At 39.9% G+C, this 22962-nt stretch overlaps 1 protein-coding gene across 5 annotated transcripts in view; it reads right to left on the bottom strand.

Annotated features, from left to right (window-relative positions):
* Positions 1–22962, bottom strand: part of LOC309479845 (uncharacterized protein) — a 103041-nt gene that overhangs the window by 43824 nt on the left and 36255 nt on the right. For 3 of the 5 annotated variants that reach the window (XR_014199450.1, XR_014199451.1, XR_014199453.1), the window contains exons 4-5: positions 19635–19731; positions 18806–19361 (exon numbers count right to left, since the gene is read on the bottom strand). The exons of 1 other annotated variant lie outside the window; for it this stretch is intronic. The gene's annotated coding sequence lies outside the window, so the exon portion shown is untranslated. Of the gene's footprint in view, positions 1–18805; positions 19362–19634; positions 19732–22962 lie in introns of those variants that run through there. One more of the 5 variants, XR_014199452.1, reaches the window with a different exon arrangement.

Genomic DNA, 22962 nt, shown 5'->3' with positions numbered 1-22962 from the left:
CACGTTCTAGAGTAAAGCGTCCAGATCTACAGCCGTTAACTCTCACTGAGGCGAGTGGATTTGTGTAGAGTGTTTGAACCCACTTTATGAAATTGGGGCCAAATTTAAACCGTTTAAGAGTTTGGATCAGATACTGCCAAGATACCCGATCAAATGCCTTATGAGCATCAAGTGATAAGAATACTGCCTTTGCACCTGTAGACTTTGTATAACTCATAATATTTAACGCTCTACGAAGATTATCTCCATAATATCTCTCTGGGATAAATCCGGTTTGGTCTGGATGTATAATTTGACTAATTATATGATATCGTATAATTACATCGTATATGTAATTATACCGATATGACTGACATTCGGCAGGATCTTTGCCTTCTTTGTGAATTACGACAATGGTTGCATCGCTTCACGAGGGCGCCACTGTACCAGATTGCAGCGCATAATGATATGCTCTTAATAACAACGGAGAAACTAGTTCTTTAAAGTTTTTATAGAATTCATTTATATATCCGTCGGGTCCTGGGCTTTTATTATTCTTTAACGTAGAGATTGTCTCAATTATTTCACTTTCTTTAATAGGTTCATCCAGATCCTTTGCCATTGTCTCTGTTAACTCATTCAATTTTATGTTATTTAGGAACGGTGCCAGAATATTATCGTCAGAGCAAGTATCAGAATTTTTGTAGAGTGATTTGTAGAAATCTGCAAAGGATTCTGCAATTTCATTAGGCTTAGTAAGGGGATTGATAGAGCGACTAGATTTTATTTTTTGTACAATGTTTGAAGATCTTTGCTTTTTTAGTCTAATTGCTAACAATCTGCTAGCTCTATTACCATGTTCATAATATCTTTGGTTAATAAATCTTAGATTGCCATCAATCTTATCAGCGATTAAGCTATTGTATTCTCTTCGCGCATCTTTTATTTCATTTAGTAGTTGTGGGTTTGAAGTTTGTTTATGTTGTTTCTCTAAATTTTTAATAGTGTGTCCTAATTCTTGTTGTTTAGCTACTCTCTCTCTTTTCTTGGCACTTGCGAATGAAATAATCCGACCTCTGAGATGTGCTTTTGCACAATCCCATACTATGAGTGGTGATACCTCTGTAGAGTCATTTAAACTTAGATATAATTTAAGTTCTTTTGTGACAAAGGAAATAAATTCTTTATCATTAAGGAGCGAGGCATTTAATCTCCATTGTTTGGAAGTTTGTCTATGTCCTATGCTCCATATTAGTTCTACAGGTGAATGGTCCGAAATTGTCATTGGTAATATCTTCATATCTACTATTCTGTATAGCTCTTCTTTGGGAGTGAAAAAATAATCTATCCTAGAATAAGATGCATGCCTATAAGAGTAAAATGTAAAATCTCTACAATTCGGAAATTTACTTCTCCACACATCTACAAGTCCAAATTCAGAAGACTGGTATTTTAACATCGGGAGAATGAGGTAGTCGAGCTGGGTTGTCTATCCAAATGTTGTGACATAATACAATTGAAATCTCCTCCCATTAATACTATTCCAGTGCTATACTGTGTAATTACATTGAAAACTTTTTTAATAAAAGCAGGCCTATCCTCATTTGGTGCATACACGTTCATAAGAGAAACATTAATGCCATCTATGGAGCCATTTACTAATATGAATCTTCCCTCTGGGTCCTAATGAGTCTTTTCTAAGGTGAAATTCACCTGTCTATGTATTAGGATAGACACTCCTTTCTTTCTCCCTGATGGATGAGAGGAAAAGTACACTTTATCTGGCCATGACCTCTTTAATTTCTCATGTTCTGCGTCAGAGAGATTTGTTTCTTGCAAGAAAGCAATTTGACAGTTAGTTTGTTTTAGCTGACGCAAAATAATTTTTCTCTTCATAGGGGTATGAAGGCCCTTAACATTATAGCTTATAACCTTTATGGATCCCATTATTAATTATGTATATATAAATATATGCAGAAAATAAGGGCAAATCTGTAGTGCGGTGTACCATCCAAAAAAAAAAAAAAAAAAAACAGAAGAGAAAGAAGAAAAAAACAGGAAAAAGAAAAAAAACTGGGGCCATACAATACAGAGGTGTTATACCTTTTAAAACCAACATGTTGGATAATATATAAATGGAGGCATTTTTCCATCACTTTTTTTAACAGTGACAGATCTCGGGGAAACAATGAGACCTGCAAAGATAGAACTATAGAAAGTGTTCTTAGAAGTACAAGACATAGATGAGTCTAGGTATTTTAGGGGCCTAGCCCCGAGCCGCACGGGAAGAACAGGCAGCCACAAACCTAACTTATCTCAGTACGAAATAATACAATTTCTTTATGTGCCAGCAATTACCTGTGCATAAAATCAAAAATTAACAAAGGGGCCGTGAATATACCATCACACAGGCTCCCACAGAACCAACAAATCTCAATCAAAAGTGTTATTACAACAGCATTGTAAATACTAGCAACAGAACTGTGCGGATTGCTTGGCCATTAGGACGTTCATAAAATATTTACTTTAGAAATAATAGTCATGGTCAGCTGAACAAAATTGTGTAAATTTACTTGTTAGCATGAATATTGTGTCTGATACTTATCGCGCTGTAATCCTTTTCACGAATTTAGGTCAGCATGTCAAACATCAGGTTGGGTCTCTGAAATAATTTTCCTCTTCACATAGTCCATCGCCTCAGACGCATTCCGGAATTCTTTTTCTTCTCCATCATGTGAAATTCGGAGTCTGGCCGGGAAAAGCTGGCCATACCGCACGCCTTGTCGTCCCCGGAGAGCTCTCCTGACATCACTGAAGGCCGCTCTTGCCTTAACAACGCTGGCTGTGTAGTCAGGAAAGATAGTGATTTGATTCCCATTATGGTTGAGCGGAGCGCGTTCTCTGGCTTTTCGTAAGATCTCCATGCAATCTCCATCGTAATGTAACTTTGCAATGATGGTGTGAGGTTTGTCTCCTGGTTTCCTTGGGGCGAGACTGCGATGCGAACGGTCAATCTTCACATCTCTGTCCATTTCCAGCATCTCTTTCAGATGTTTGGAGACCGCTGCAGGTGAACTCGAACCAGGTTGCTCGGGAACTCCCGTGATGCGAATATTCCCTCTCCGCCCTTCCATATCTTCACACTTTTCTTTCTTGTTGTTTAATATTTTTGCAGCGACTTTCGGCCTTAAAATGCTGTTGTAGGATTAAATATTTACAGACTCTGCAGGAGCTCTGAAAAACACGTCTTACTCCATGTTTCGCTCAACAGCGCCCCCCCGTGACACCTACTTTTTGAAATCTAATTGTTTAAATATTATTTATATTATTTGAATACCATGTTATTTTTATTTTTTATTTTTTTTAATAAATTTGAGTTTAGATTGATCAAATTGCTTATGTCACTTCCACCGCAGGAACATTCCCCAGGAACTAGGCACTTTATGGTGGTACTCGGTGTGTTTACACCGCAGGAACCAGGGTCTAAATGAAGTTCCGGGTAAATATTTCTCCCTCAGAAAGTCCCTGCTGGCGAGGTAGTACTTTTTCAAAGTTCAGAAACGTTCGGGGGTGGGACTTGTGCACTGAACATGCTGATTGGTTGTGTTCACACTGCATTTTGATTGGATGACTCCACACAGCATTCTGTTTTAACCGCCATTTTTAAAAATATATTGCGGTTCCTGGCTTCATGCAATAAGACTTGTCTGTCTGCAAATATGGAATTTAATAAAAAAAAACGGCTGCTGGACCGATGACGAGGTTCAGGCTTTATTAAGCGCATTTGTGGAAGAGGAAATTTTTCTGCATGTCCGTCCCAGCCAACTCACGGTCAATGTCCGCAATAGCTGATAACATACGTTATCTAATTTTATGAAGTAAAATCCTATGTTTCTGTAGTGAGAACTACACAATATTGTTATATTTTGACATCTACTTTTTGATATTTAATTATGTTAAAAACTACTAAAATGTTTTAATTAAGGGCCGTTCACAATGAACTTCTCCTTCCGTTTACTTTACATGCATGTGAAAGTGGGACACAAGAAACACAAGATCACGTGAATTTCACTGCGAGAAAGAACACAAATGTTTACAGTAAAGCAGAGTAGATTGTACAATTTTACATTTTGGAATGATTATTATTTGTTTGTTTGTTTGTTTGTTTATTTAAAAGGGACAATGCACATTAATGAACATAAGGACAATGTCCAAATGTAAATGAGCCAAAATTAGCCGTACAGACTAATTTTCATCTGGAGTCCCTGGATTTGTTATACATGTTTGTAAAAATATGCACAAATTCTGGTAACATTGTTACAAATTGCTTAAAACGCAGTGGGAACGCCCTCTGGGTCTGCCGATTGTCTGAAGCCTTTATAGAATTGGCAGCGAACACAGCGCCTAGTTCCTTATTCAGAGAACATAGGTTACATCAGTAACCAGAGACGTTTTGTTTCACAGGTTCACTCAACGCTGCGTAGCTTAAGATGCAATTAAGTTTCCTGTCTTCCTCAGAAACAAGAGGGGGAGGATGGAAAGAGTGAAGGTTAATAACCTGAGAGCGAAATGCTGTGGACAATACTTTGGGCACATATCCTGGTCTTGGTCTTAAAGTCACCCTGACCAGACCATGGGCGAAGTCTATACATGTCTCGCTAACAGAAAGAGCTTGCAAATCCCCCACCCGCTTAAACAAAGTCAAAGCTAACAAAAGAGTAACCTTGAGAGTCAGAATCCGCTTCTTAGCTGACTCCAAAGGCTCAAAGGGAGCCTCAGTTAAGCCCTCCAAGACGACTGACAGGTCCTAAGAGGGAATTCCAGGGGAGCATGCTGGTTTCAGGTGCCTAACCCTACGCTTAAATGCCAAGACTAACCTCAGTTTACCCAGGGGGATCTCATCCGACTCTCTATGAGCTGCAATAGCAGCAACGTATACTCTCAGAGTGGTAGCGGCCGTTCCAGAAGCAAACTTCTCCTGTAGGAATTCCAGCACTGAACCCACTGGGCACAGACCCAGTCCCCTAGCGTGTGCTGAACACCATGACTCAAAAACCCTCCACTTGGAAGAATACAACCTTCTCGTGGAAAGGGGTCTCCCACTTACAATGGTCTCCTAGACGTCAGCGGGAAGACCAAAGCTCAAAGCTAGTGGCCTCCAATGGGCCATACGCATAGCTTCCAAATGTCGGGGCGAGGATGCCATATCCTGCCCTGAAGCTGGGATAGTAGATCCTGTCCAGGGTGCGTGACCTTGAACCCCCTGCCGGTTAACATGGGACACTACCGCCATATTGTCTGTTCTGACAATGACATGGTGCCCTTTGAGAAAAGGGAGAAAGTGAAGAAGAGCCAGGGAAACAGCTCTCAGCTCCAAGCTGTTTCTGTGCCAAGAGAGTCTACCCAGTCCAGACCCCACATGCTGGCCTGCCCTCGAAAACCGCGCTCCAGCCGGTCAGAGAGGCATCCATCGTAATCATTTGGTGACGGAAAACTGCGCCCATGCGGACCCCTTTCCAAAGGAAGAGGGGGTCCTGCCATATTGAAAGGGCATGGAAGCAACTGTGACACCTTCAATAGGTGAAGAGCTGGTCCTGTGGACCAGGCCCCTGAGACCTTCATCCACCACAGAAAAGGTATCATGTGGAGCAACCCTTAGGGTAGCACAGGGGAGGCTGCAGCCATGAACCCCAGAAGCCTGCGGCAAGTGCCCACAGAAACACGATGGCCGAGCGTGAAGCGGGCCAAACATGTCACAAGACTTGAAATCCGGGCAGGAGCCAAATGGGCCTGCATCAGAACGGAATCCAGGCACACCCCTAAGAAAACTGTCCGTTGAGCTGGGGTAAGAATACTATTCTCTGTGTATGTCTGTCTGTGGCATTTCCTCAAGCCGAGAGACTGAATGTGACGAAGGACAATGTCCCTGTGGTGAGTCACTAATTCCCTGGAGTGGGCTAAATATAAAGTATACGGATGCCCTGGAGCCGGAACGGGGCCAGAGCAGCATCCATACACCTTGTGAACGTTCTCGGCGCTAGAGCGAGACCAAAAGGAAGGACCCTGTACTGGTTTGCCTTTTCTCCAAAGGCGAGTCTGAGGAACCTCCTGTGTCGCCGTACGACCTGAATATGGAAATATGCATTGTTCAGGTCTACTGTCACGAACCAGTCCCCCACCCAAATTTAAGATATGATAGCTTTCAGCGTCAACATCTTGAATTTCCCTTTGTAAAGGGAGAAATTCAGACAACGGGGGTCTAGTATAGGTCGCAGACCGCCACCCTTCTTCAGGAACCTCTTCTATCGCTTCCTTGAGGAGAAGGGACGAAATCTCCTGCTGCAGTACAGAAGCCTCTGAGGTGCTGTCGACTACAGTTGGAAAAACCCCGTTGAAGCAAGGGGGGTTGGGACAGAACTGAAGTGGAGTGTTGCAATGCAGAGGACATACCTGTGTTAAGGTGTCACACTGACTCCTGTAGGGTGGCATGGTCAAACATGAAGGAGAGCACTTGGCGTCCTGACACGTAGTGGGAGGTACCACTGCCTGGATTGGTATTACAGGGTCTGTCTGCTCCTGAGGAAAACAGAACGTGCCTCAGAGGATGCGAGCGGTAGTTATCAAACGCGTCGGGAAGCGAGGGGAGAAAACTTAATGCGTCTTCTTCCATCTACGCCTGACGATTTGAACAAGTTTGATTAGGAACTGCACTTCGAATCACGCTGGGCGGCGAAAGTGGCAGGGTTGGAGAAGGAGAGCAAGTGAGAGGTGGGCAGAAACGCTTGCGCGGTCTGTCCCAACCTCGTAAATTGGGGGAAGCTCTTCTTTATCTGATCTGAGGGTCAGGAACGATTCGAGGAAGCTGAAGCGGAAAGTTTGTTAGACCGCTTCAGCTCAAAACGCCTATGAGGTTGCTGGCGGGGAAAAAGGGCGACCATGGGCTCCCCAAACCGTAGCTGGTGGGGGATGAGCCGATTCACTCCTCCTAGCCGTGAACTCCGTCCTATGAGAAGGACGCTTTCTGGGTTGAGACGGGGAGGGGTTCGATGACTGCCTAACCCTCCTGGGCATAAACTGCCTGAAGGCAGCCGACTGGGATTTTGCGGCCCGAAACTTGTCAACCACAGTGTTGACCGCCTCCCCAAACAGTCCAGACTGAGAAACTGGGGCGTCCAGGAGGAAAACCTTCTCTTTGTCGCGGATCTCTGTGAGATTGAGCCATAGGTGGCAGCAACCGCACCCGCCATAGACCGATCTATAGCGCGTGCGGTGTAGGGATACCAAAATTCCAGTAGTCGGTACTGATACCATTACAATTTTACGGTTCTCCGTATCAATTTCGGTACCACAGCAAAATCTGTTGGAACCATTTTTCTATTTTATTTAACTATTTAAAAAAAATATTAAATTCAATTCAAAGACTTATATTTTGATATATTTATGACGGTAATCATAAGTAAATTATAAATATAAGCACTGAAGGCTACATGCTGTTTAAACGTAAATTTTACTCAAGTGAAATTTTAAATCAAGTGAAACATAAGCAACCTTGAAATGCACACATTATTATTATTATTATTATTAGAAGTAGTAGTAGTAGTATTTTTAATACATGGAGACATAGCTAAATATACTGTACTGTAGCCTAATATAATTATTTCTGTCAATTTCTTCGTTAAACCGAACTTTTATTTTGACGGGTTGCTGTGAAGACCTTTTAGTTTCTGTGTGTGTATGATATGATATATTTTTTCTCAAATGAAATGGTAAAATGCTCATGAAGTGACTCTCAGAGTGGCTCTGGAGATGAATTTCATCATGTCATCATTATCGTGAGGCAGCAGAGACTGAAAACAGCGCGAGCGTCACTCGTGCGTCTGTGTGTGTGAGGTAAATGAAACCACGCGTCTGCGCTATTCGGTCTCAATATAGATTATTACAAAATAAGTGTACAAAATTGATAAAAAGTTCAAAGAGTCAGTATTATTTAAATCTGATTAATGATCATATGAATGATTTTTCTAAATTTTGGAAATTAACGAAATCTCTTATAGGATTAAATACATCTACTAATTTTCCAAAAGCTTTAAAACTGAACCAAAGATTAATTACAGACAAGGTTGATATTGTTAATACGTTTAATAGTCATTTTATTTCAGCTAGTTCGATAACAGACAATTCATTGGTCATTGATGAACAGGTAACTGATGAGTTGACTAATCGTGAATCAGATTTATTTTCCTTTGCCCCTGTATTGCCGTCCCAAGTTCATAAACTACTCTTAAATTTAGACTGTAAGAAATCAGGCGGGTCTGACAAAATTGAACCAATTTTTTTTAAAGTGTCTGCCAAACCTATTGCATCGATTTTTAATCTGAGTCTATCCACTAATGTAATTCCGCCATCTTGAAAATCGGCTATGGTTATGCCATTATTAAAAGGAGGCGATCCTTCCGATTTGAATAATTATCGTCCTATTTCTAAATTACCTGTTTTAGCAAAAGTTTAGAAAAAAAGATTATTTTTATACTTTTCAGCTTTCTTTGCTAAAACTGAAATTAGTTTTAAATGTAAATAAAACTAAGTATATTATTTTTACACGCAGCCGTTCTATGCCCACTGTCCTCAATATTCTGACTATTGAGGACTTGCATATAGAAAGAGTACCAACTTATAAATATTTAGGAATATGGCTTGATGAGAAGTTAGCCTTTGATGTTCATATTAATTACTTGGTGAAAAGGCTTAAACCAAGATTGGGTTTTCTTTTTCGGGAAAAAAAATGTTTTTCCTTTACAGCTAGAAAGAGAACTAGATGTACCGCATCGCGGTACAAAATATGACCGCCGCTCAGGCCTGCACTGGCTTTCCACAAAAATAAATGACGTGGAGTAATTTGGCTGTATTGCGTGTTTATGTATATACCTAAAAAAAGTAATAGTATGTGCGTCTGTCTGTGTGTGTGTGTGTGTGTGTGTGTGTGTGTGTGTGTGTGTGTGTGTGTGTGTGTGTGTGTGTGTTTGTGTGTGTGTGTCTGTGCATGTGGATTTGTATGTGTGTGTATGGGTGTGTGTCTGTGCGTGTGGATGTCAGTGTGTGTGCATGCTTGCGTTTGTTTGTATTCCTGCATGTGTGTGTGTGACAGTATCATCCTAAACCAGCAACCCTTCGCTCAACAGCACCATCTACAGGCCGATGAGTGTACAGTCACTAAATGTGCACATAAATGAATTTATTTTATACCCCCCCATGGATGAAATTCTACAAAACTTAGCAGAGGATACCCCCAGAGGATGTCAAGTTTATCATACACATGAAATATAGTGCAGTTCTGAACATCTCCACTGAAGATAGGGGCGATTAAAGCAGAATAATATTGCATTTTCATTTTTTATGGGAGGGGCGCAAATCACAAAAGAGTGATTATGGGCTAGGTTGCTGTGGGCCCTTAAGAGCAACATACCATAAAAATGTCTTCATCCTCGGTGCCACGGTTCAGGTAGTTATTTAGGAAAAACTGCATTTTTTTGGTTTTGGGGGGGCCCAGCGCGGGGGGGGAGTGGCCCCCGGGGACCAAACGAAATTTTTCCGTAGAAGTCTAGTGGGGCTACATGCCCACCAAATTTCATGTTCCCCGGTGTTTCAGTGTCCCTGGTATCGTTGACGAAAAATTTACGGGGGCCCCAGCGCGGGGGGGGAAGTGGCCCCCGGGGACCAAACGAAATTTTTCCGTAAAAGTCTAGTAGACCAACATACCATAAAAATGTCTTCATCCTCGGTGCCACGGTTCAGGTAGTTATTTAGGAAAAACTGCATTTTTTTGGTTTTGGGGGGGCCCAGCGCGGGGGGGGAGTGGCCCCCGGGGACCAAACAAAATTTTTCCGTAGAAGTCTAGTGGGGCTACATGCCCACCAAATTTCATGTTCCCCGGTGCTTCGGTGTCCCTGGTATCGTTGACGAAAAATTCGGTAAGGTGACGAAAAAAAAAAGAAAAAAAAAATTTGAAAATCCCTATATGACCGCTTTCGCTAGCTACGCTAGCGGCGGTCATAATTATACAGAGTACTTTTTTTTTAACCTATTTTAGACTATGGTGATGTTGTTTACATCATGCTTCTACATATTTCTTGAAAAGACTGGATGGTGTTTATCATGCTGCACTGCGTTTTATAACAAATTCTTGTTCACGTACTCATCATTGTTTGCTATACAACTATTTGGGTTCGTCCTCTTTATATCAAAGAAGGAAATCACATATGTTAGTATTTATTGTAAAGACATTGATGGGTATGCTTCCAAATTACATTACTAGTCTTCTATGTTTATGTAGAAAGAACTATAGCACCAGATCATCTAATGGGATTAAATTAGTAGTACCTAGGATACACCATTCAGAGCATGGAAAATCATCTCTCTCTTACTATGCTCCATGGCTGTGGAATGAATTTCAAGCTATTGTTCCACTAGAAACAATTCCTCCTTTGAATATATTTAAAAATGTACTGCAGTCTAAAATGAATGAATCATGTTGCTGTTTTACTTAATTCATTGATTTATGATGAATGTTGTGCTTTGATTGTCTAGAATGTTTTATATGGAAAAATATATGGAATATTTTTCCTTCCTGGAAAAATAAAGGAAAATAAAATAAAATAAAATAAAATAATAAAGGTACTCTTCAACCGTGTTCGCTATACAACAATAACCCTGTCGTAAGCTGCCTCTTTGGCTAGGCTTTATTAATCAATCAAATCTCATAGTGATTATTCTTATATCAAAAGAATGCTCACCCTCTTGTCGTTTCCTCCAGTTAAGATCTTCCTGATCCAGATAGAAGAATGTGACACATACCCAAGAATCCAAGGTCCAGACAGATGATTATAATAAATGTTTAACAATATTTATTAAAAGAATCAAATGAAAAGAATACTTGTTACAGATTATAAAATGAGTACTAACTAACAGAGAGATACTAGCTAGGCTTAAAGCTTCTTGCATCTGATAACTGTTGGCGTATCGGACTGGAGATGGCAAGGATGAGCCAAGAGTCCTGTCCAGGTCTCTTCTTTTATAGTCTAAATCCAGCCGTCTTCATCATAGTTAATATCAAGAGCATGACTGCTGTTTCAATATCACGTGTATGACTGCTGTTTCTAGCAAGTGTAGTCCTGCTATTTCTGTGCAAGCATCACTATGTCTAGCCAGCGGCTTGTTCTCTAGCAAGCAGCTGAAGATACAACAGTTCCTTTGTGTTTGTGGATAATGACTCTTGTCACTGCACTCTCATGTGGTCTGAGAGATGCAGAGATGAACAACAACCTCTTTATTCAGCAGAACACTTTTAGATGGTTATATTACTTATTAACCAAGATAGTTCGTTGGCTGCATCCTTAGTTACAGATGTCTTATTATGACCCTTTCTGCGTTGACGTCGAGTTGGAGGTGCAAATGAAGCGAAGTGCTACTCTCAGGTGGACCTCCCTCAACACCCCAAACAAGATGAAGAATGTTGATGCTAAATCCAATATTTGGGCCAGAAAACCGAGACCGAAGGGCTTAAAATGACCGCTTTGTGAAGGCAGAGAAATCTGAGGAGCAGATGGCACGCGCATATATAATGTGACGACATAAAAGTGTTCGGGCGGCGCCCGCGCCATCAGCCAATAAATTGGCGTGATTCTATAAGGGCTTCAGACAATCGGCACACCCAGAGGGCGTTCCCACTGCGTCTTAAGCTACGCAGCGTTGAGTGAACCTATGAAAGAGAACCTGCCTTTACTGACCATTTGTTTAAAAAAAAACCCAGAACATTCTGTACCATTTCATAGTTGAACTGTTTATCTAAATGTGATGAAGTGCTTGAATGTCTCTAACATGAATGTTCTTCAGCATCATGAATAAATGAAGAATAAACACCAACCTCTTTGTTCTTCAGGATCTTCAGTGTGTTTCATTCTGAATTGCAGTGGGAGGAGCCTCACTGATGATGTGATTGCAGTGGGAGGAGCTTCACTGATGATGAATTGGAGTGGGAGGAGCTTCACTGATGATGGATTACAGTGGGAGGAGCTTCACTGATGATGTGATTGCAGTGGGAGGAGCTTCACTGAAGATGTGATTGCTGTGGTAGGAGTTGATCTGCCAAAATCAAAAATATACAAGTTACTGAGTTTGTTTTTATGCTCATGGACATCAGAATATAATAATGTAAATTCTTCCAAATATACATGATGGTAAGAACAACAGTTCTTGCAAAAAGCATAAACAGAAATAAACATAGGCTACTGTTAGATTTACTGATAGATTGAATGAACAATGCCAAACCCAGCGCTGAGGGAGAAAACTTAGCCTCCTATTGTCACAGAAAAGCTGCTTTGAAACAATCGATATTGTTAAAAGCGCTATACATGAAGGTGACTTGATTTGACAATGAATAAATGTCATATTTCGTATTTAATCTGATAGTTTTGTAAGCCGTCGTGTTCATGCTACTGTATCAGATAGCAAGCAGATCCTCAGGAAAGAAGCTTGATCACGCACGGATGGGATGAGTGATGGAATTTATTCTCTTTTAAAGAGGAGTAGTATGAGGCAAAATTAGCAAAAACACAAAGCGTGAATGCTAAAAGGCATGAATAATGTACCGTACATAATTGCACATTTGTAGGCAACAAAATACATAACAGTGTTTCACAAAATAATATAACGGTTAATGCAAATAAAAAAATACTAAGCATATTTGCAACACACCCTCATGTAAACACATCAAGAAAATGTGTAAATATTTTATAATGTAAAGTCTTTTTGGTACAATCATGCCATGACAATAAATAAGATTGAACCATATGGTAGCCTAACTAGTATAATACGGAATCGTCCCGTATGAAAGCCAGCCATACAGAATTCAGTTTGTCCCGTATTTTCAGGCACACGCTCTAAATTGACAATCATTTCTTTGTGACAAATCTTTGTTTGATTTTACAAACATAGTCGTTCACGGAAGGCTTAAGCACCAAAAGCAGCCCATACTAATCATCTAAGTTCTCTTTATCTGGAGAGTATGCACTTTTCATTTATTTATTTATATTTATTAACATGGTTGCAAAAACATTTAGGCCTAGTTCAAAATTGTAAGTGCCATTGTTTAAATGCTTTTTTTTTTCTTTTCTTTTTTTGATTGTAATTTCAAGGACGTTCAATTATTGTGCTTTTACATTTTATGCCATCTATGCCTTCCTGACAAAAAAAAAACAAACAAACAAAAACAAAACAAACAAAAAAACGTATGTTTATTGTTTTAAACTGTGGTTGATGATACAGTAATATCCATTGGTGTAGCTAGCTATATATTGAAAATGGGTAAAGTTCACCAAGATACATTTCTAGTTTCAACATGATTTGTTCTTCAGAAAATGTGCGATCATTGAAAACTTTACTCATGGAGCCACATTAGCATCCCTATATATTGGGACTTAAAATTAACCATATTCGGACAGAAAATATAAGAAACCAAAAGAAAAGTTTGTTAAGAATTGAAATCTAAAAGGATATTAAAATATTTGTAATATGAGTTGCAGGCATGCGAACTTTGGGCAGAAAAAAAAACAAAAGTAGTGCTTTTCCCCGTTTTTAAAATGTCACCGTTGGCATACAGTAGCTATAATAAAACAAAGATGGCTAAAGTCAACCGATTAAGTTAAATAGACCTAACAATCTCTGTGTAAAAGTAAAAGTCATTTTAAACCCCCTCCGACTCCAAATCTCAGGTAAAAATGGTCATTTTGACCCATTTTACAAAACTGTAATTCCTCAGTAAATATACATCCATCACATATAGCCTAATATTTTGGCTTTCTTCATTTACGTTAGTCTTTCTTCAGAATATTTTTCTTAACAAAATCAAAAATTTGAGCCGGGAAAGTTTCTGAAATTTGGTAGATTTTTCCACGAAATGACACAAATGTGTTTGTCTGAGAACCTTTTATACATCTTTTGTACACATATTAACCTGCAGATTCTAAAATGATATGCACTGTGTGGTACAGTACAGATATTTAGAGTGTCCCTTATTTTCCTTTCCATAAGTTGGCAACCCTAAGCCGATGCTAGTCAAACAAATATTATATCTTAGACTGCTATTCAATCACATTGAAACTTAAAACAACTTCTATAACCATTAAGTGTGCAAACATACCTTTAAAGAAGAGTAGTACGAGGCAAAATGAGCAAAAACACACTGGAAGTCCTGCTCTCTCACTCCTGCATGGACAAACACACGCGCGAATGAAGAGATAGGCGCATCACGATTAAAAGCGCCAGTTTCAACGAGAGTTCGATAATTACACGGATACACGTCATTAAGTATTTATCAATAACGTTTTAACACAAATATACACAGTGATAAAGAGACCGTAAACAGGACGTATGCATGAGAGAGTGAAAGATGCTTCTGCTTTCACAAGCGCGCCGCGAATGCTTAAAGGGGAAGAGAAGCCAACGGGTTTCACGCCGCAGGCTTGAGCTCCGCGTCAGCCTCGCGTCAGCTATGGCAAGCCAAAAAGGGTCCGAGCACGTTTTGATAGTTTGTTTTCCAATTTGAAATGAAATAAGCAGAAACGAGAAAACGGCCCCTTTATTCGTTTTTTTTTTTTTTTTTTTTAACGAAAAAAAACGAGATTTCGGCTTGATTTTTTTTTTTTTTTTTTTTTTTAGTTCACAGGCAAAAAACGAATAAATGACTTCAAAATTCGTTTTCCACATGTGGGCGGACCTGAGACGGCCCCTTCCCTCCACGGATTGGTCAAGCAAGTCTGAACATGTGACGTCATCAGTTGTGGCTCAGGTCTGTTCAACAATGGCTACAGATTCATAAACTGTACAGGGCAGGTCCTATTGGGCTTTCTTCTGTGCAACTTTATGCATTTCACAGAAATCAGACATCAGAAATATTAATTATTAGTCTGCCACCAGCCCGTTTTATTTAGCTGTGCGGAGTTAAATCTGTGTGGTGAAGCTGCGCTTGACAGCGGCGAGCGGGAGAGGCTCACTGACCAGTGTTCAGTCAGCGGTCAGAACTTTTCTTTTAGACGCTCCGGTTTAACACGGGATGGTGATTGCAAATACTGTAATGCCAATCGGCTGAGGGTGGGTACCGATGATGGTGAAATACATTTTTACTGAAACTGTAATCATATCCGCAAGTCGCGAGAATGAGACAGATGATTGACAGGATGATAGCGAAGGCAATTAAAGGTGCAAGATAACTTCTGTTAACAAAAACACAAATAAAAAAGTGTTTTTTATATAAGTGACTTTGTCTTTGTTTTATTGTTTTTGTTGTTTTTAATCAAATAATTGTGAACCACAAATCGAGCCTTCGTTTTAAAGGGCGATTTCCAAATATATTTTATTTATTTGTTATTATATAGGTATTTTATAATACAGCATAAAAACAAAAAAACACACGTAATATGTATGCCTATAGGCAAAACACCACAGTTTTTGGTTTTGTTTGTGTGAACTTTTATCCCCAACCATATTTCTTCATGGGCTCCACGCCAGGGGTCACGCTCAGCACCCCTACTTCTCATGGTACTAACTGTAATTAACAGTACTGACCCAGTTTATATGTAAAATCTTTGGAATTTGAACTTTTCAATAGTTTTTCCTCTAGATCACTTTACAGTGTGATGAAAATAAACTTTTCTTAAAGCGTGTTGTATATCACCACAGATTTATTGACACTCTTCTATCTGTGTTGTATACTGTAATAGACAATTGTCCTGCAAAATGATGAGGTTTTTGTAAGAAAAACATTGCAAGCAAATGTCGAATTGTTTTTTGAAATCTTGCATGGTGCCCCAGACCGAGGGAGATTGACTGTCATCTTGAACTTCTTCCATTTTTTAATAATTGCGCCAACAGTTGTTGCCTTCTCACCAAGCTGCTTGCCTATTGTCCTGTAGCCCATCCCAGCCTTGTGCAGGTCTACAATTTTATCCCTGATGTCCTTACACAGCTCTCTGGTCTTGGCCATTGTGGAGAGGTTGGAGTCTGTTTGATTGAGTGTGTGGACAGGTGTCTTTTATACAGGTAACAAGTTCAAACAGGTGCGGTTAATACAGGTAATGAGTGGAGAACAGGAGGGCTTCTTAAAGAAAAACTAACAGGTCTGTGAGAGCCGGAATTCTTACTGGTTGGTAGGTGATCAAATACTTATATCATGCATTAAAATGCAAATTAATTATTTCAAAATCATACAATGTGATTTTCTGGATTTTTTTAGATTCCGTCTCTCGCAGTTGAAGTGTACCTATGATAAAAATTACAGACTTCTACGTGCTTTGAAAGTAGGAAAACCTGCAAAATCAGCAGTGTATCAAATACCACTGCACATGCATACATACATACATACATACATACATACATAGGCCTATATGATCCTAATTAGCCTAACTAGCTGCTTTAGTTATTTTTTCATTGGATACTTTTTACTCTTACTCAAGTAACTATTAAGATTATTAATTTACTTTTACTTTGAGTAAATATTTCTAAAGTACTTTTACTTGAGTACAGTTTTCACATACTCTACCCAGAGTGTGACGTCATATCACAACCATTGCAGTGTCTGTAGACATTTTTTCACATGCTCAAAGTGTAGAGTTGGCCGTGGCTTTAACTAGTTTTAAATTAATATTAAAATGAGGCGCGATTTCGCATCATTTACGCAGCCAGTTCGCTCGGACGAGGCAAATTGAGCGTCTGGCGCGAGTGATTTTATCTGGTGCTTCTTGTGCATTCACGCATCTGATGCCCGAGCTGAAAAATCAGAACTTTGGCGTCTGTTCAGGAGGCTGCTTGCTGCTGTCATGTGGTGAAGTGACCAGTGTCCTGGAGGGTGATCCTCGCCCCGACGTGGGACAACAGGTCCTCAAACTGGACGCGGGACAGGCGGAAGTACCACTGAAAGCGGCCGTCATCCAGGCGCAGCTCCTGGAGCAAGTGGTGAAACTCGCCAAACTGGGTTCGCCTCCGGAGGATCTGGTGGACCCAAGTACGGAGACGATGACCCCTATGCCATGTTCTGCTCTCCAGAGCAAATACGAGCGGTGACTCTCTCGATGAATGCTTGATCAACATCAGCCACCTTGCAAACTTATTGTTTAGTGTGGAGTCATCATGATTGTGATCAGTGTTGGCTTTAGTTGGGCTCTTGCCCTTGACATTTGAACATTAGTTTTTCTCTGGCTGCTTTACCTGTGTGTTTAAAAGGCACAATTGTTATAGCAAAAAAAGCCAAGAGTAAAGTGATCCGGTGGCTGCGTATTGATGTTTTCATTAATAGAGATTATAAGTCAGTAGCACCTCATTTTATCTAGAGTTTAACCTCTTATTGTCTGGGGCTTTCCATATGATTGATTATGAAAGTCCTGAGATTTTACAGCAGGAAATCCAACAGAATTGTTCAAATTTGAACAATTTTAAAAACATTATGCAGAAAAAGTTTTGAAACGCTAAGTTATTTTGTCACACACAGACATCAACAATCAGCATATGAATCTCAGCAATGTCGACACTCAAATTAAAAGCTTCATGTTGCAATGCATGCTGGGTACCATGCTGGGTTCCTAATAGTAAACTTATATTAAAAAAATAATAATAATTTGAATGTGAACTAATCATTTTCAATAAAGACTATGTAAACTTGATTTGTCTACTGCACCAACTTAATATTCTGTTAATACAACTTAACCTCTTTAGTTTCACCCTGTGATATCTGTGTAAAAACTAAAATGGATTAGTGGAACCGGTTTCCACGCAATTTTCTAGTAAAGTCAACTACTTCGGGTTAAGAGTATATACTTGACCAAACGCTTCCTATATGAGATTAATGAGATTGACAAAATAAAAGCAAATCTTACAACTAACATCTGCACAAAAGGGCACGAATGCACACACAAGAACTTGACCACTCTAGTCTGATGTATAACTGTCATTGTGGATTCCCTAACAGCGCACTGATACATGGGCAACTAAAGCACAGATCATTTACAACATTCTAATCGATTACAATAGTGTATTAATATTGGCGCTGCACATTTTGCACTTAACTGTATTTCATGATCAAAGTGATTCCAGGCATCACTGCCTTTCAAACCCAGTTTCCCTTTATTTCGCCGGTCTGGAAGGCGTTCAGCCTAACGCTAACCAATCAGATCTCAGGTACCGCCCCAGATGCTGCAATAACCAATCAGATCTCAGACACCGCCCCAAATGCTGCAATAACCAATCAGATCTCAGGTACCGCCCCCAAATGCTGCAATAACCAATCAGATATCAGACACCGCCCCAGATACTGCAATAACCAATCAGATCTCAGACACCGCCCCAAATGCTGCAATAACCAATCAGATCTCAGGTACCGCCCCCAAATGCTGCAATAACCAATCAGATATCAGGTACCACCCCCAAATGCTGCAATAACCAATCAGATATCAGGTACCGCCCCAGATGCTGCAATAACCAATCAGATATCAGGTACACCCCCAAATTCTGCAATAACCAATCAGCAAAATAGACAAATATCAAGACAAATATATATTAAAGTCAGGGCTAACATCGTTTTCATGATCCATCGTCGCTGTCACGGACGAGTGCTCAAGTACTCATGCCCAACACTAGTTATTTTATTGTTGCAAGAAAAAGAAAAAAAGAACATTTCTATAACATTATTATTTCCCAAAACAATAACCAAACAGGAACTAAATACTAACGTAAGGGGAACGTTCTGTGTTTGATGGGAAGCCCCAGAAGTCAAGTCAAGTTTATTTATATAGTGCTTTTCACAATACAGATTGTATCAAAGCAGCTTCACAGTATTAAATTAAAATAATACATCAATGTTTGTTTCTAGTGGAAAACGTCCACGTTTGGTAATGCTGATCAATAGTATTGTTGACTGATTAATTAAATGAAATATCCCCAAATATCCCCACAATCCCCACAGAAGCAAACATAACAGTTGGCTTTCAGAACTGAAAATTGTGAAATTATTCCTGATGCAAATAAAATTGGACAATAACAATAAGCTGTTGATAAAATAATTAGTTTAATTAAAAGTGAATAGAACAGAGACAATCTCAAACAATGAATAAGTTAAAATTAACTTCAGATTCATGTCTCTGTTGAAAGTGTTACGGCCTCTTCTTCAGCTCCCTGAACATGGAAGCTTTTTCCGGTGTTTTTCCGGTGCTCTTCTTCACACTGAGAAGGCAGAAGCGATTTCAGAACGGAGGCTCCAGTGAAATTCTTTTTTTTACACTGAGTGCAGAAGACAGATTTTTTGGCTTCCGTTATTCCTTTCTTGTTCACATCCATCAGATCTAAAATAAACATTAAATCAACTAAGATTTCAAATGAGAGACAAATGTGACATGAAAAGTGAAGCTCAAAGTCAATATTCAGTCTTCAATAGACATTTTAATCCCTTCAAATCTGGTCAACAACTGCTGTGCACGAGTACAATCTATTTTAATGTCATGAAGATGATTTGTGTTATAAATCACTAGTTTGGTCATGAAACAATGTAAATCTGGTGAGCATCAGCATGTTCTTCATCATGATGAATGAATGAGGAATCAAGAATAAACACCGACCTCTTTGTTCTTCAGTATCATGATGTTTCATTCTGCAGGTTCTGGATCACTGGCGTTCTCTCTGTCCTCTCCTTCCAGATGCTTTCTGGTAGTTCTGCTAAAAACAAACAAGTTTCATTTCTAACAGACATGATGCGAGAGGAATAATTAATATTTCAGACTCTGAACTAGGCTAATCACATGTTTAAAAAATAGTGAGATTGATCATGTGACTTAAAGGACACCTGTTATGCAATATTCACTTTTACATGGTGTTTGACGGCAGTTTTAGCGTAGACCCGCCCTGAGTGAGCCAAACTAATGTCTATATTTTAAAAACAAAGCCTTAGGTAACAAAATAAAAAAATAAAAAAGAATTGCAGACAAGGGCGAAGATACAAATATTTCTCATTATTTTCTTTATTAAATATTAAGATCAAATATACACATTACACATACACAACTTAATATACAAATTAAATAAACTGCTCTATTTCTTCAGCTACAGTAGGTGTATTTAACAGTAGCATTGAAGAAAGTAATTAAATGAACAAATGAAAATAAAACAAAAGATAGCTGTATAGTTAAATTATACATTGATACTTATTAAAGCTATTATTTAAAGTTATCAGTCAAGAGCAGTGAGTGATTTTCTCTTTGCATTTTGTTGTTTTATTAACATTAAAAGAGATAGTTCTCCTAAAAATTCAAATTGTCATAATTTACTCTCTCAAGTTGTTTTAAACTCGAATAAGTTTCTTTTTTCTGTTGAAAATAAAAGTTATTTGGAAGAATGTGGGTAACCAAACAGTTGATGTACCCCAGTGACTACCATAGTATATTTTCTCCTATGGAAGTCAATGGGGACCAGCTACTGTTTGGATAGCCACATTCTTCAAAATATTAATATTAGAAAAATATTAGAAGGAAATTAATACAGGTTTGGAACAACAGCATGCGAATTAAATGTTTAACCGACAAGGCATTAAAGCACATGCAAATTATGAACTTTTTTGAACTGCAGTGTCCCATTCCACTGGTCAAGAAACTCCTCGGTGGCAAGGCACCGGGAGTGGATGAGATCCGCCCTGAGTACCTCAAGTCTCTGGATGTTGTGGGGCTGTCTTGGCTGACACGCCTCTGCAGCATCGCGTGGCGGTCAGGGACAGTGCCTTTGGACTGGCAGACCGGGGTGGTGTTCCCTCTTTTTAAGAAGGGGGACCGGAGGGTGTGCTCCAACTACAGGGGGATTACACTTCTCAGCCTCCCTGGGAAAGTCTATGCCAGGGTACTGGAGAGGAGAATACGGCCGATAGTAGAACCTCAGATTCAGGAGGAACAGTGTGGTTTTCGTCCGGGCCGTGGAACACTGGACCAGCTCTATACTCTCTACAGGGTGCTGGAGGGTTAATGGGAGTTTGCCGGTCAGTCTACGTTCCTACTCACACCTATGGTCATGAGCTTGGGTCATGACCGAAAGGACAAGATCCCGGATAAAGGCGGCCGAAATGAGCTTTCTCTGCAGGGTGGCTGGGCGATCCCTTAGAGATAGGGTGAGAAGCTCGGTCACTCGGGAGGAGCTCAGAGTAGAGCCGCTGCTCCTCCACATCGAGAGGGGTCAGCTGAGGTGGCTCGGGCATCTGTTCCAGATGCCTCCTGGTCGCCTTCCCAGGAAGGTGTTCTGGGCGCGTCCCACTGGGAGGAGACCCCGGGGAAGACCTAGGACATGCTGGAGAGACTATGTCTCCCGACTGGCCTGGGAACGCCTCGGTGTCCCCCCGGTAGAGCTGGAGGAAGTGTCTAGGGAGAGGGAAGTCTGGGCATCTCTGCTTAGACTGCTGCCCCCGCAACCCGGTCCCGGATAAGCGGAAGAAGATGGATGGATGGAATTAGCTTCCACTGTTATGCTGATGATATTCAGCTCTATATTTCTTCATGCCCAGACGAAACTTACCAATTCACAAAATTAACGGAATACATAGCTGATATAAAAAATTGGATGACTAGTAATTTCCTACTTCTAAATTCAGAAAAAACAGACATTCTAATTATTGGACAAAAAACTTTCTCACGTAATAACCTAGAATACTGTCTAACACTTGATGGCTGCTCTGTTAAGTCTTCGTCGTCGTTTAGGAACCTGGGTGTGCTCTTTGATACCAATATTTCATTTGAAAGTCATGTGTCCAGTATCTCTAAAATCGCATTTTTCCATCTTAAAAATATCTAAATTTCGTCATATGCTCTCATTGACAAATGCAGAACAATTACTTTGGGAGTTCATGACATCAAGGCTAGATTATTGTAATGTTCACGCTTAATAAACAAACTACAGCTAGTTCAAAACGCAGCAGCTCGAGTTCTTACCAGAACCAGGAAGTATGAGCATATTAGCCCGGTTCTGTCAACACTGCATTGGCTGCCTATTAAACATCATATACATTTTAAAAAAATGTCTGATTACTTACAAAGCACTAAATGGTTTAGCTCCGCAGTACTTGAGCGAGCTCTTAAAGGGGTCATGACATTGTTTTTTCTTTTCTTTTATTATGTTCCCTTAGGTGCAATTATAGTATTACTATAGTTTTTTGGACAAAAAACGTTTAAAACTGAGTGATTTATGACCTTTTCCCACCCTGTTTCTCATGCTCTGATTCAAACAGTCTGTTTTGGGGGTGTTTCCCCTTTAAGAGTTCAGTGTTAACGCTTACTGTTATGATTGGCTAACGTCAGTCCCTATGCATCAATTGTTAACGCCCCCTTGTCAAAACGTGCAGATTTTGCGGAGCTGTGTTTACTATTACCATAGTAACGGGTGATGCGTGCGAGGCGATGGCGATTGCAATGATGTTTGAGTCGGAATCAGAGGAAATGAACCATCAACACAACACAGAATGCATCAGCCCGTCCACATAGAAAGTGTGAAACTATTCTGTCAGTTTGACAGCCTACATCTTTTAATAGCCTACGGGGCATAAATATGACGGTCATGAAAAATATAAGTAGGCTAAACTAAGTAAAAACACGGTGATTATTCATAATGAATTAAACTGCAATTAACGTTTTAAAAAAGTTTAAAGTTTTAAATAGCCTAACTTACATTACTTACAGTTTGCGTCGTCGTCGTTGAGCCCAGAATAGTCCACACGGCCTTATCTTGTACAAAGGTTTTCTGGCAAAGCCAGCATCATACTGCGATTGTTCTCAACTGTCACTCATCCTTTAAATGTGGAGAACACACGCTTAAAACACACACTGCCTTGACTGGGACGTCGCGAAAAATAAACTGCATCCATCTTCCCCTGACGTCTGGATCTTTCAGCAGCGTATATTATTCAAACATGTTGTT

This window comes from Leuciscus leuciscus, assembly GCF_965113295.1.
Source record: "Leuciscus leuciscus genome assembly, chromosome: 1".
Classification (NCBI taxonomy): domain Eukaryota; kingdom Metazoa; phylum Chordata; class Actinopteri; order Cypriniformes; family Leuciscidae; genus Leuciscus; species Leuciscus leuciscus.
Note: the sequence above shows the minus strand (reverse complement) of the source record. Positions and strands in the feature narration are given on the sequence as shown.